This window comes from Nerophis lumbriciformis, linkage group LG28, assembly GCF_033978685.3.
Source record: "Nerophis lumbriciformis linkage group LG28, RoL_Nlum_v2.1, whole genome shotgun sequence".
Taxonomy (NCBI): Eukaryota; Metazoa; Chordata; class Actinopteri; order Syngnathiformes; family Syngnathidae; genus Nerophis; species Nerophis lumbriciformis.
The window spans coordinates 1,606,088-1,621,995 of record NC_084575.2 but is presented as its reverse complement, the minus strand read 5'-3'; the positions used below and the strand labels follow the sequence as shown (position 1 = coordinate 1,621,995).

At 39.4% G+C, this 15,908-nt stretch overlaps 2 protein-coding genes, 1 non-coding gene and 1 pseudogene across 4 annotated transcripts in view; 2 read left to right on the top strand and 2 right to left on the bottom strand.

The window, feature by feature from the left end:
* Positions 1-15,908, bottom strand: part of LOC133570515 (uncharacterized) — a 905,074-nt gene that overhangs the window by 296,497 nt on the left and 592,669 nt on the right. The window lies entirely within an intron of this gene.
* Positions 1-15,908, top strand: part of LOC133570532 (uncharacterized) — a 508,763-nt gene that overhangs the window by 344,899 nt on the left and 147,956 nt on the right. The gene's annotated exons all lie outside the window — the stretch shown is intronic.
* LOC133571341 (5S ribosomal RNA) lies at positions 6,840-6,958 on the bottom strand. Its single transcript, XR_009810432.1, has one exon. It is a non-coding gene; the product is annotated as a 5S ribosomal RNA (ribosomal RNA).
* Positions 8,685-8,793, top strand: LOC133571228 (5S ribosomal RNA; annotated as a pseudogene).

Sequence of the window (15,908 nt, the reverse complement as noted above, 5' to 3'; positions counted from 1 at the left end):
CTTCTTTTTTAAACAGTCTTTTAAATGTAATCATGTTAGAACAGGTTTTTAACTCGTCCCCTAAGTTGTTCCACAAACTGACTCCACGCACTGAAATGCACATTGATTTTAAAGTTGTTCTAAATTTAGGAAAATACAATTTTTTGTTTCCTCTTAGACTGTAACTATGGTGAGCATCTCTATCCTGGAATAAGTTTTGTATATTGGATGGTAGAGAGTTTTGGGATGCCCTAAACATAATTTGAGCAGTTTTAAAATTGATCACATCGTGCAGTTTAAGTTGCTTTAACTCCATGAATAGTGGATTTGAATGATGTAAGTAGTGAACATTGGACACAATCCTAATGGCCTTTTTCTGCAGAGTGACTAAAGGCTGTAGATGAGATTTATAACAATTTCCCCAGACTCCAACACAATAGTTTAGATATGACATAATAAATGAATGATACAATAAAAGCAGAGCATTGGTGTTCAATAAATGACATGATCTCCTCATCATTCCAACACATTTAGCAACTTTTTTCCTTAGGTAACTTATATGAGGCTTCCATGATATATTTTCATCTATTACCACTCCTAAGAATGAATTTTGTTGAACATATTCTATTGGTATATCATCAATAACAATCCTGATGGGTATTTCACTTTTGCGATTGCTAAAGAGCATGATTTTAGTCTTCTTTAAATTCAGAGACAATTTGTTGGTATTAAACCAAGTTTTTAACTTGATCATCTCCTCAGTTACGAGGCCAGAAGTTGCTTCAGGTCATCACCTGCACATGTAATGGTTGTGTCGTCAGCAAAGAGGATGAACTTCAGCAGTGTTGATACTTTACATATTTCATTGATATACATTATAAATAGTGTGGGTCCCAGTATCGACCCCTGGGGGACTCCACAGGTTATGTTCATGAATGTAGATTGATGTTGGTCGATCTGAACAATCTGCTGTCTCTCATTCAAGTAGCTTTTCAGCCATTTCCCTGCCACTCCCCTTATGCCATAGTTTTCCAGTTTATTTACCAAAATCTGGTGGTCAATGGTATCAAAAGCCTTTTGCAGGTCAATAAAAATTCCTAAAACAAATTTGTTTTTCTCGATACCATTAGTAATGTTCTCTATTAGATCACTTAAGGCTAATGAAGTTGACCTATTTTGTCGGAACCCATATTGACAATCGGATAATAATGTGTGCTTTTCAATGAAGCCACGAAGTCTATTATCAAATAATTTTTCCAATATTTTTGACAACTGTGGCAGAAGGGAGACGGGCCGGTAATTTGTGAAGTGGTGTTTGTCTCCAGATTTGAAGATGGGGATGACTTTTGAGAGTTTCATTTGTGAAGGAAATTGTCCAAGTTGAAAAGATAAATTGCAGATGTATGTGAATGGTTTGATGATTTCTTCCGCTACATTCCGGACCGTCCTCATGTCAAGGTCATAAATGTCACGTGATGTTTTGTTCTTGCTTTTCTGAATAATCTCTAAGACTTCCTTTTCGACAGTCAGAGTAAGGAACATCGAGTAAGGATTTTTTCCAATAAGTTCCATGGGCTGTTCATCATTAATTGGGATTTTTTTTGCCAGCTCAGGCCCAACTTTAACAAAAAACATATTGAAGCTGTCCGCAATCATCTTCTTGTCACTTATGATTTGGTCGTTCTCAACAAAAAACTCCGGATAACAAGGACTGTTTGAACCATGCCCAATAATTGTATTTAATACCTTCCAAATTCCCTTTATATCATTTTTCTTTTGGATTAATAGTTTGGTGGTGTATTATTTTCTGCTTGCTCTTAATATGCTGCTTAATTTATTTTTATATGTTTTGTACTTTTGTTCTGTTTCTATGGTTTGATGCCTAAAAAAAGTCCTATATAAATAATTTTTTTTTTTGCAAGCGTTCGCAAGCCCTTTAGTTATCCATGGAGTTTTTGTGGAGTTAGTTATAGTGCATTTTTTGATGGGGCAGTGTGTATCATAAAGTGAGAAAAAAATGTCATGAAATAAATTATAAGCTGCATTTATATCTGACGTTTGAAAAACAGAATCCCAGTTGTGTTTCGCTAAATCATTCTTTAGTGCTGTTAATGATCTTTCTGTTGTGTCTCTACGATAATATTCACTATTTACAGGTTTGGATGTTTTACAGTTAATATTGTACACCATGAACACGGGTAAATGATCACTGACGTCACTAACTAACAAGCCTCCAGTTACAGTCTGATCTACAATGTTAAAAAATATGTTGTCAATAAGTGTGGTGCTGTGTGTTGTGATTCTTGTGGGTCGTGTGATCAGTGGGAATAAGCCCATGGAGAACATGGTGTCAATAAATTTTGCAGTGTGTTTGTGTTTATTAGGATTTAAAAGGTTGATATTAAAGTCACCACATACTATATATTTTTTGTTTCTCTTAAATAATTTTTCCATCCATTCATTAAATATTTTTAAGTCGGATCCTGGTGTCCTATAAACGCAGCTTACAATAATGTGTTTCCTATTTGAAAATGATAATTCCACAGTGACGCATTCGAAGAGTTCCTCAACAGCTAAACACATATCATTTACAATACTACAGCTGATATTTTTGTCCACATACAGAGCCACACCTCCTCCTCTCTTATTTTTACGGTTGGTGTAAAACATTTCATACCCATTTAATTCAAACTCATTACTTGTATTCTCATTCATCCATGTCTCTGAAATACCTATAATATTAAATGGAGATTTGAATTGATTCAAATAGTCCTGGATATCATCAAAATGAGAGTATAGACTCCTGCTATTAAAATGTACTAGAGATATGTTATTATCTTGCATAAATGTTTTATCAAATGTGACGTCAGTATAATATAAACAATCATTGTTGGTGTTTTGAGGAGCATTTCTATCTGGATCCATTTCGCTCATAAATCTTTGTGATTTGTAGTTTATGTGGTCTGAGAAACTGATCGATTCCAAATTGTGGGAGTTTATCAAATCATCATTCTCCTCTATTTCAGAGGAGAATTCACTATCAGAACTATCCATATAGAGTTATTTCAAAAACATGAAAAGAAGAAGAGGGTGTGTGATCATGGTCAGATAAATCATTCCTCTGTTCATGAAACATGAACAAGAGAAGAGGGCATATGGTCAAGGACTGTGGGCCACAGACACACAACACAAACATGCACACAACTGTACCATTCAAGCAAACACATAAACAATCTCTATCCACACACACAAAAACATACACTCGTACACTGCAGGCAATAAAACAAACATGGAAAAACACAACAAAACAAAAACAAAAAGCTCCCCCAAAGAGCTTCTAAATATCCAATTGCAAAAGTAAAAAACTAAAGAAGTAATATTAACAAAAAAAATATACATATATATATATTTACATACATACATACATACATACATATATATACATATATATACACACATATATGCACACTATATATGTATGAGGCGTGGTAAGTATCACATATTTAATATGGAACAACTTCAAAATGCAAGTTTCCTAAATAATTTCCATTCATCACACCATTTTCATAGATAGGTTCGGATAACAAATAGAAACAAATAAAAATAAAACTCGTATATATCTTCTGTGTACAAAATAATAGTGGTTTAGTAAAAAAAAAAAAAACAGTCACGTGGCAACATGACGTGGCAACGACCCAGGAAGTAAACAGATCCATGCCTGTCTCCAGCACACAAGCACAACGATGAAAAAGTCTCACTGAAGAAAAACCAAACAAAAATAGTCTTACCAAGTGTCGTATGTCCATGTCTCTGTGTGGGTACCCCAAGTTCAGTGGAGTTTACGAGGCTGCGGAGATAAACTTTTCAGCCTCTGCTGGATTGTCAAAAAAGTGTTGTTGGGAGCCTTTGGAGAGTTTGATAGTTGCTGGATAAATGAGAAAGGCTTCAAAGCCAGCTTTCCGAGCGCTGTACATAGTGGAGTAGCAGGGTCGTCTCAGCTTGGCCGTCGCGTCACTGTAGTCCGGGGCAAAGCGAACGGAGTTACCGGAGAGCTGAAGAGGAACTTTCCGAGCCTCCTTCAGGATGCGGTCCCTATCCGTGTACCTCAGACACTTCACAATAATCGCCCTGGGACGGGGAGATTGTCGCGGGGGGCCGATGCGATGAGCCCGCATGAGCTCCGGAGGATTTGCAGCCAAGGCGGGGAACCACTTGGGGATGTTGGCGGACAGGTTATTTCCTTCTTCGCCTTCTTTGATGTTGATGATTCTAATGTTATCCCTCCTGCTTCTGTCCTCGAGATCTATCATTTTTTTCTCAATCTTCGTGAGCATGCTAGTGAAATTGAGCATAGCGTCCTCATTGCTCTGGACACGTGTTTCAATAGAAGACACTTCATTGCGGACAGATTCAATATCGGCAGCGTGCTTGAATAAAGTATCTTGAATTGAACCAAGTTGATCCTCCAATCTCTGGAATCTCTTTTGGGATCTATCCTCAGCTTCATTGAAAAATTTCCTGAGTAAAGTCTCAAGATAGGCCTCAGTGACGACAGGTGTTTGAGACGAGGACGATCCCGACTCCATTGTTGCCCTTTTCATTAAACTTGTGTAACGGGTGTGCAACAAATAAGAAAAGCGTTGTTCATAAAAGAAAAAATGATGGCAGAAATCCAAGTAGCTTAAGAGTTTTTAGAGCATGCACAGGGGAGCTTCAGTTTTGGACATGCTCTACTCCGCCATCTTGTTTTTCCTCTTCAATCCAACTTCAGATCTCTCCATCAATTATTCATTTATATTAATTTTTTGTTTGTTTGTTTTTGTTTTGTACCCTTTTTGTGGTAGAAAACTTGTTTTTTTATGGCAAACACACAAAATATGCAACATTTCCACCCCTATTAAATATTTCAAAGTGGACTATTTGATGTGAACTAATTGGAGCTTTCTATAGGTCAACATTGATTTTGATTTGATTATTATATGTTGAGCAAAGAAACGTTTTTATAACCAAAATCCTACTGAAATCTTCAGAGCCCCACTTATAAAAGTGTTAAAAATACATCTGTGACAATTCTGTGTCACAGGGTTCTTGTCAGGACCGACAGACTGTGGCCAGGCTTGTTGCCAAGGTTACAATGTGTTATTTTTCAATGTTACAAAGTCGTTTTCCTTCTTCAATTCTCCAAAAGTCTTTTCTCTTTCCTCCTCTGGCTTTTCAGCTCCCTCCCTGCGGTCACCAACGCTGCTAATAAAGAGACAGGTGATTAGATAACTCGTTCCAGCTGAGATATCCACTCACCTGCCATCTGCTTCACAGCTGGCTCCTGCACATGCCCCGCCCACAGGTGATGTGAAGAACACGCCCCTCCCACATACGCTATTTTTTATTTTTTTAACTTTGATATCAACTTCAGATATATCCGTCAATTATACGTTAATATATTTTATATTTTATGCTATTTTTTGTCAAAGAAAATGTTGCCTTTTATATGCAAACACACAAAATATGTAATATTTCCCCCAACAAATATTTAAAAGTAGAATTTTTAATGTGCAGTAATTGGAGCCTTCAATAGGTCAATAATTCATAACAACATTGTTTTGATTCATTATTATTTTTTGAGCAATGGCAGCTTTAAAGGAAAAAAAACACTTTGTATAATAAGAGTCAACATTGCAACTTTTTCTCGTTACTTTCACCTGTTTGCTCTTTTTTTTTTTTTTTTTATGTATGAGTATTTTTAAGTCAGGAGTATTTTTCAGGTCCCAGTGCTGACAAACTGTTTCAGGCCAACAGTCCACCTCGAGTCTGACATGATTTGAAGACGTTGTGTCTGCCTTTATTCATCCAAGTCCTTCAAGAGAAATGCAAACTAATCCTTTTTAAATACATGGGCTCTTGTATGCCTTTTAATTTTGGGTCCAAACTTTATAAATAAAATAAAGTAATTGACAAGTAAATCATTGTCATATATTTCCTATTGTTAATCAACACAATACATTAGCAAAATCTGGCATATTTGGTCTTGTACTCGGTTTAATATTGTGTTCAATTAATTATAAATGAAATAAAACAATAACAAAAACACTTTCATATTACTAAAATAACACAACACATCAGTTTAGGTAATCCCTGCATATTTACTGTCATGATTTTGCTCGTGTTGTGTTGTAATTAAATTAAGTAATTAATTCATTCATTTATACAGCACACATTCTCATATTGTGTATTAATTATGATACATTGTTATATTGTTATATTGCGAGAACGTCTGTTGGGCCAAACTGTTACTGCATTCACTTCTTGTAGTTGTGTATCTTCACCTTACTAAACGTGAACAGGTGAATAATACTCTCCCCTCTTCTTATCAGCTGCAGAAATTTAAATATTGTTTTTACGTTCAAGTGTTAAAAAAGTATAAAATGTTGTTTTGAAAAGAAGTTCCTTTATTGGGAGGTAGCGGAATGTCATCATCATCTGTGATTGGTTAAATGTTGAAATATGCTAATGAGGCCGGAAGTAAACCAGCTGTTCTGTCATTGGCCAAATATTAAATGTGTTGAAGAAAGTTGGACAGAGGCGGATCTGATTGGCTTAGAAAGTGTGAGATGTTGGAATAAGGCACGCTGATTGGTTCATATCACCCCGGTGTTGAACATATTGACGGACTATCAGCGCTCAAAAGTCCGTGACTGGTCAATTTATAATATGACATGTGTTTTTGTAGCCGGGTAAGATGGCAAAAACAGCCCAAAGATGGATAAATATTAGACAGGTTAGGGTAAATTGAACTGAAAGTGAAATAAAAACCTTTTTTTTTGCAAGAAGTGAGAAACAGCGCCCTCTGGCGTGAGTGTAAAAGCTTACAGCACCTGGTATTCCCAGGCGGTCTCCCATCCAAGTACTAACCAGGCCCGACCCTGCTTAGCTTCCGAGATCGGACGAGATCGGGCGTGTTCAGGGTAGTATGGCCGTAAGCCGAAAGACAATATAAACCCAACCTTTATAAATATAACTCTTACAGACGGGGTGAGAGACAATTATTATTCATCTTAGATCCTGGCGCGCATGCGTACACTAATGTGCTTGTTCTGGCTGTGTGAGGTGCAGCTCTCCATCCATTGTCTACCGCTTGTCTCTTTTGGGGTGGCAGGGGGTGCTGGAGCCTATCACAGCTGCATTTAGATGCCACCTCATCACAGCTCTCAACACTACTTTATGCTTAGGGACCGTCAATAAATCACTATTGTCTTGAAAAATGTATATCTGCTACATCAAAACACTGATTCATCTAAAAGAAGGTAAATAATTAGTCATACCTCCTTATTGTGCATGCCCATTATTTCATAATTTTAACATATATATCCATGTTTAATATAAAAAAAAAGGATATTTTCCCAATAGTCTCAATGTCATGCAACTTAGTAACCTAATTCCACTTATTAGTCGTGCTAACCTTTTAGTGTAACGCACACCCTTTTATTTTAAAATAGGGTTTTATTAGAAAAAAACGTTTTTTAATAAAGATCATGTGCATGATATACCTACTCAGTGGCCTAGTGGTTAGAGTGTCCGCCCTGAGATCGGTAGGTTGTGAGTTCAAACCCCGGCCGAGTCATACCAAAGACTATAAAAATGGGACCCATTACCTCCCTGCTTGGCACTCAGCATCAAGGGTTGGAATTGGGGGTTAAATCACCAAAATGATTCCCGGGCGCAGCCACCGCTGCTGCCTACTGCTCCCCTCCCCTCCCAGGGGGTGATCAAGGGTGATGGGTCAAATGCAGAGAATAATCTCGCCACACCTAGTGTGTGTGTGACAATCATTGGTACTTTAACTTTAACTTTTAACTTTATGATATGTCTTATACAGATAATTATCAACATTTTTATTAGCTCCAAATGAGAGTCAAGTTGGTTTTATGTTGGATAGTCGTAGTTGTTGCGGGAGCTAAAAATGAAACCATGGTTTTCAATATTACAAATTTATATAAAATCCAATTAAACTTACATTTTAAAACAAAAAGGTGTGAAACACATTAGAGAAAACACTTCAAATATCAAGTGAATTTGGGATTTTAGGTCATATGACCAGGAATCTATTGAAAAGAAATATTTATTTTTAATATCAAAGTGTTTTTGATCCTATTTTAAAATAAAATGACTAATATACCTCGGATAAGCGGAAGAAGATGGATGGATGGATGGATGGAATATAAAGTTGAATTTGGTTACTAAGTTGCATGATGACATGGAGACTTTTAAAACAAATAATTATTGTTTACATTAAAAAAAAATTTAAAATATAAAATCAGGAACGATATTAAAAATGTAGGACTATTTATTTGACCTCCTTTTAGATGAATCAGTGTTTTGATGTAGCAGATATACATCTTCGAAGACAATAGTAATTTATTGACGGTCCCTAAGCATAAAGTAGTGTTGAGAGCGGCACCTCTCCTGCAATCTCCCCGCAGCATGAGAGAGCAGTGTGGGCACAGTGAGGGGGAGCTTCCGCTGGAGCTCCGGAGGCAAATATCCACCGTGAAAGCAACTTGACCGCCGTAGCAAAGGAAGACAATCACACAGACAGAAAAAGCACATTAGTGTACGCATGCGCGCCAGGCTCTAAGATAAATAACAATTGTCTCCCATCCCGTCTGTAAAAGTTTCATTTAAAAAGGTAGGTTTTACCTCGTCTTTCGGCTTACGGCCATACTACCCTGAACACGTCCGATCTCGGAAGCTAAGCAGGGTCGGGCCTGGTTAGTACTTGGATGGGAGACCGCCTGGGAATACCAGGTGCTGTAAGCTTTTACACTCACGCCAGAGGGCGCTACAAAGTGCTGAGACTACAGCTGTTGTGATTCATGTATTGCTTTAATTGCAACTATTCCAAAATGAGGGAATATATTCGGTTATTATAATACAATTCCACTTAATATTTACAACTACAGTTGAAGGTACAAACCTTTACAACAGGATTTAAAACACAAAACCCAACTAGAGCAATATTTAGATTGATTTAAAAATAATGGTGTGGTCTTTTGCAGTCAGTCAACCTCGCCCACGCCTCCTACCACTCCGTCCTGCATGAAGCTGAGGAGCCACGACTCGTCTCGCTCTGATCAGGCAACTTATCATTTAAAGGGGTCATATAAGCTACTGTTTATTTACCAAAATAAGTTGTATGTCTTTGTTTTGAAAATGTAAAAGTTTATTTTTATTTTCAGAATGTTGAAATAGTTGTACTGGGGGTGGGGGGGAAAGAGCTGGTTACTTGTTTCTCTCGCGAGATCTGGAAAAGAGCTGGTTTCTACTTGTTTCTCTCGCGAGATCTGGAAAAGAGCTGGTTAATTGTTTCTCTCGCGAGATCTGACAAGACTGCGCGCGAAGCAAACAGGGCGAGGATAAAGCAAGATGGCGTCTGACGGTGAAGACGTTATTGCAGTCGTCACAGTTCAGTGTTCTTAAACTGTGCGTCCATGTACACATATATGTCCTTTATTACACTCTATTAAATAGAGTAAACATCGTTAATAGCTGTTTGCCTCCGGTTATATTAGTCTGAGCGCACTTTGATGCTTCTAGAGCTAGCGTAGCTTGCTAGTTATCTTAGCTTGTTAGCTGCTAACAAAGAGAGATGAAAACACATCGCTAAGCAGAGATCAAGTGTGAGTGTAAAGTGTTGTGATTGTGTGAAAATGTGCGAAAGAACCACAGCAGAGTACGAGGAGGAACTTTGTCCAACAAAAGAGGAGAAGGAGCGACAACATGAAAAACATCAAGTTGTGTTACACACAACAGGTTTGTTTACTTCTTACTCTCACATCTTTACTAACTTTATATTTATTATTAACACTTTTCTTCAATAGACTGTCTATAGGAAGATGAATTGTCATGTGAGGATGTTCAGACACACAATATTTATGAGAGGTTGATGTTCCTCTCAGTTTGTAACAAAGTGTATCAACATGTTTACACAAAACTCACACAGTCACCGGGGGAATATTCCAGAGAGCAGGTTAAGTGCAAACTCCTGAGTATGTAAAGCTCCAGAGTTTGACCTCCCAAAATAAGAGAGGTAAGACAAAGTCAGAGTCAGTTGCCATGGTAACTGACGCTGTAAACCTAGCCTGCTAGCTGGCAGGTTTGACAAGTTATTTATGTGTGTAAAAGCTATACTGACCTGTTATTTCCTTCATATTGGTGCAGCCATTAACCTACTACAACACCTGCTACATCCACCTACTCAGTGGTGATCAAGGTAAATGGGTCAAATGCAGAGAACAATCTGGCCACACCTAGTGTGTGTGTGACAATCATTGGCACTTTAACTTTTTAATGTGGCAGTGATTGTGGAAAAAACAAAGCCTGATCTAAAGATGACATCTTGATCTCATACCATCTCAAACCAATTGGCCGTTCATTATTAAGTGAATTGTCTTTAAGTCGCTTAAATTTGTCTTTAACCAAGCAACACTATGTTTTATCCAGTTACTCGATTAATCGAAAATATTTCCAGTATAACACTTGATTAATAAAATGTTCAATAGCCACAGCCCTATATTTCATGTACGATTTAATATTTAGCATGTAGGAGTTAAAATGTGTTTTGTTTGTGTCCTGTAGACATCCATCAGCTGATTGGACACCAAGAAGAATGTCTCCCTCATCTGCAGGGGTACAGTTTCACTTCAGAGGATCCACAGCCCTCACACATGAAAGAGGAAGAGGAGGGAGAGTGTCCTGTAGGGCAGGAGGAGGATGATGTCAGCAAGTTTCCACTGACTGTTGTCTCTGTGAAGACTGAAGAGCATGAAGACAAAGCACCTGAGTCCTCACAGCTTCATCACAGTCCAAGTAAGCACAACATCCACATATCATCTAATACAATGTTTGTGACACATGTTCATCCGGGGGCCACATTTATGACTAAAGATGGAGATATACTTGCTTTTTAACACCACCATTTAAAAATGAATGCTCATCGATCATCAACAGTGTAATTGCTGGGGTGTAACCATGTGACCTAGAGGCCGTCCTCCTTACCTCACGTGGTCAAATGAAGGCAAACATTCAATATGGCTACTGTTTATTTACCTTTAGCAGCACATATGTCAGCATATTTCAAAGGTTTAGTGGTGAAGATTAGGGATGTATACCAACTACCATTTTTTTTAGTACTGGTTCCTAATTATGTCGTCCATGAGGACCGTGAAGATTCTGGACTAACGACACAACTATTGGTATTTTTAATTCCAGCTGACTGACGTAACTATGACACGTTGTCACATTGAGTTCAGCTGCCGCTGCTACACATTAAAATCAGCTTTGAATAATGACAAATAAAGAAGCAACAACACGCAAAAGTGTGATGTGTGTGTTATTGACAAGAAGATGACATAACTGCATTTCACCTTGCACTGCACACATAGTTGACTTCTTTAACACTTCAAATAAACAGCTGTTGATAAAAGACTTCCCTGCTCTGAGATGTTACAGAACATCATGTTGGAGGTGTTCCACCTCTTGTGCTAATAGGAATGCTATTTACCGTATTTTCCGCACTATAAGCCGCCCCGGGTTATTAGCCGCACCTTCAATGAATGGCATATTTCAAAACTTTGTCCACCTATAAGCCGCCCCGGACTATAAGCCGCGCCTACGCTGCGCTAAAGGGAATGTCAAAAAAACAGTCGGATAGGTCAGTCAAACTTTAATAATATATTAAAAACCAGCGTTCTAACAACTCTGTTCACTCCCAAAATGTACGCAAATGTGCAATCACAAACATAGTAAAATTCAAAATAGTGCAGAGCAATAGCAACATAATGTTGCTCGAACGTTAATGTCACAACACACAAAATAAACATAGCGCTCACTTTCTGAAGTTATTCTTCATTCATAAATCCTTCGTCTTCGGTGTCCGAAGTGAAAAGTTGGGCAAATGTGGGATCCAAATTGGCCGGTTCCGTCTCGTCGAAGTCATCGGAGTCAGTGTCACTGTTGTCCAGCAGTTCTGTGAATCCTGCCTTCCGGAAAGCTCGGACCACAGTTGTGACCGAAATATCTGCCCAGGCATTTACGATCCACTGGCAGATGTTGGCGTCGTCTGGCGCTGCCTCCCTGTCTTAGTGAAGGTGTGTTCGCCTTCTGTCATCCACTGTTCCCACGCAGTTAGCAGTCTAGCTTCGAATGCCCTGTTGACACCAATATCTAGCGGCTGGAGGTCTTTTGTCAATCCACCCGGAATGACGGCGAGTATTGAATTAAGCGCGTAAGCGTGTCTCTTAATGTGATGTTATGAGCTAGCAAATATAACAACTACACTACCCAGCATGCAACGATAGTTACGAGCATGCGCGGTAGCCCTGAGAAGCGTTGTATGCTGGCAGTTAGAATGTGGTTATGAGCACGCTGTGAGTAAACGTTGAGAACTCCGTTAACACGCCTCGTCTGCATTATTTATAATTAGACAGACAACACACTTAATAGGAGCCATTTTGGGGTCTTTACATAAACACACAAATGGAAATGAAACGTCACATATCCCAGCATGCACCGCGCGCTTCTTCGTCATCCACTGTTCCCACGCAGTTAGCAGTCTAGCTTCGAATGCCCTGTTGATACCAATATCTAGCGGCTGGAGTTCTTTTGTCAATCCACCCGGAATGACGGCGAGTATTGAATTAAGCGCGTAAACGTGTCTCTTAATGTGATGTTATGAGCTAGCAAATATAACAACTACACTACCCAGCATGCAACGATAGTGACGAGCATGCGCGGTAGCCCTGAGAAGCGTTGTTGTATGCTGGCAGTTAGAATGTGGTTATGAGCACGCTGTGAGTAAACGTTGAGAACTCAGTTAACACGCCTCGTCTGCATTATTTATAATTAGACAGACAACACACTTAATAGGAGCCATTTTGGGGTCTTTACATAAACACACAAATGGAAATGAAACGTCACATATCCCAGCATGCACCGCGCTTCTTCTTCTTCCGGGGGCGGGTGGTTGCTTACAGTACAAGAAGAAGCGCTTCCTGTTCTATGGGGGCGGGTGCTTACCTTGGCGGTTGCTTGCGTAGAAGAAGAAGCGCTTCCTGTTCTACCGGGAAAAAAGATGGCGGCTGTTTACCGAAGTTGCGAGAACGAAACTTTATGAAAATGAATCTTAATATTAATCCATATATAAAGCGCACCGGGTTAAAAGCCGCACTGTCAGCTTTTGAGTAAATTTGTGGTTTTTAGGTGCGGCTAATGGTGCGGAAAATACGGTAAAATGCCTTTTTTACACTTTTTTATTTCCACAATTTACATGTAGTACCGATAAGCGTACTGATAATAACTGGTATCGATTAGGGTATCATATCGATAAATTCTTAAGGATTTATATCCTACAGAAGATACAAGTCAGATATTTAAAAAATATATATTGTGCCGCCCTCGATATGTAGAAATATCTTGGCTTTACCCTAACACCTTTTCTTGATCAAACACTCTGAAAAACGTCTTCTAGTCCACAGGTTTATTGACCGTAAAAAGGGTAAAACTGAAAGCATACAAGCAGAAAGGATGCTTACATTATAGACATGCACACACAGCCAATTGCACACACACAAGCCCACTACAATAAAACATGCATTATGCTGTGTATTGAACGGATAAATAAATGCCACAAAATATGTAAATTAAGTGCTCTACAGCAAACTAGCTTACTATGCTAACATTCACTTCACTGTATGAATTACGAAAATTAGCATGACTGACTTTTGGCCATAAAACGTCCCAAATTACATCACAACCAACAAATAATACAACTCAAGCAAATATTAGCAGACTACTCAACAATACATACCGATGATACTTTGTTTGGCATGAGATTCAAGCAGATGAAAACGTTTGCAATCGTCACCGAACTAGCTTAAAGTAGACTTGAAAGGAACTCCTTGTTGAGCCCTGTTAACATGGACATTACTGTAAACTAGACTATGCTGCCTCCTGCTGTCTAAAGGAGGAAGTGCACCTCACTGTTGAATTCCAAAGTGAACTTAAACACTGGTTTTACATATATTATTAATAAATTCAACAAACAAGACAGAACACTCCCCGCCTGGCGGATTAAGCCGCCACTACCAAACTGTCCCAAAGGATACTTTGGCTTCTCTGGTGCCATAAGCAGGATTGTCTCTGTGACTGGCCGCAGGAACACTTTGGTCCCATCCTTTCTGGAGACTTTTATCTCCACTTTGCGAACTCTGCCATCTTTGCTTGGGAAGACTTGTGTAATTAGTCCTAAAGGCCAGTGGTTTCTCTTCAGCTGGTCATCTTTGAGGAGCACTACACTTCCAGGCAGGAGGTTAGGGTGGGGTGAATGCCACTTCCTTTGTGGCTGAAGTGTGGCTAGGTATTGCTTCTTCCATTTGTCCCAAAAGGTTTGAGCCAAATGCTGGATTTGACGCCGCTGTTGCTTGTGGAGATCTTTCACCCAGTCGCCTACGGGAGCAGTTGAGGGACTGACCTTTTGTGTGAGGAGTGTTGCTGGTGAGAGTATTTGGGGGTCATCTGGGTCAGTGGACACTGGTACAAGAGGTCTGGCATTGATGATATAACCAAGAACGACCTTGCTGTCGCTGTAGAAAGTGATGTCAACCTCCATGTCTATCTCTGAGGTGAGGAGCTCGGCAAGCTCCACCGCTAATACTGCAGAACAAAGCTCAAGTCTAGGGACAGTTTGTTCTGACAAGGGTGGAAGCTTGGCTTTTCCCATGAGAAAGCCCACGTGGTTGGTTCCATTTTTCTCTGTTAGTTTTAGGTATGCAACTGCTGCAATTGCCTTAGTGGAAGCATCACAAAAGATGATTATCTCTCTTTTTGACACCGCTGTAGGAGAGGCCTGTGTGTAAACTCTTGAGATCTGGAGATTGCTGAGATCTTTCAATGAGCCTCGCCACGTTGACCATGTCTCTTCCATTTCTTGAGGAAGAGGTGCATCCCAATCTCCATTGTTCTCCATGAGCTCACGCAGGATCAGTTTGCCTTGTATGGTGACAGAGGCAAGAAATCCTAGGGGATCATAGATGCCGTTGACAGTCGACAAGACACCTCTGCGGGTGAAAGGCTTTTGCTCATCAGCTACCCGAAAGGTAAATGTGTCTGACATTAGATCCCAGCCAAGTCCCAGACTACGCTGCATGGGCAAGACATCTGAAGTGAAGTCCAGGTCCTCCAAGCCGATGGCATGGTCCTGAGATGGGAATGCGTTCATAACTTCCTTTATTTGAGGCCATTTTGTGAAGCCTCAAGTTTGAGTCTGACAGAACCTCTTGCGTCCTCTTGAGCAGCTTCACCGCAGCTTCGACGGAGGGAAGTGACGTTAGCCCGTCATCTACATAAAAGTCGCGGTTGACAAACTGCTTTACAACGGGCTCTGCATTTTTCACTGACTGTCTTAAACAGTAGATGGCCACTGCGGGAGAGGGACAATTTCCAAAGACATGGACCTTCATTCTGTATTCCATGATGTCTTCAGATGAGTTGTGAGCAGACGCTGCGGCGCTTCAGTGTTCAGGAAGTAAGCAGTTGCGTAAAATGCATTGATAAATGACGTTTTTTCGGTCATTAAAAATGTAAACGTGTTACTAAACATCTGGAATTTCACTGCTGTGTATCATTATACCGTTTATTGTTACATCCATAGTCCATTAACAAGTAAAAAGTCAGGAGCGGTCACGGCATGTTCTTGCCTTAAATGCCGGTCAATTTTTTCGGGCATTACGGCAAGTCACAAGGGTGGTCACGGAAAATGCAGCAGTTGCCATGGTTCAATTCAAGCCCTGCATATATATACATATTAAAGGGACAAGCGGTAGAAAATGGATGTATGGATGTATTTATATGTATTTATGTATATACATATATATATA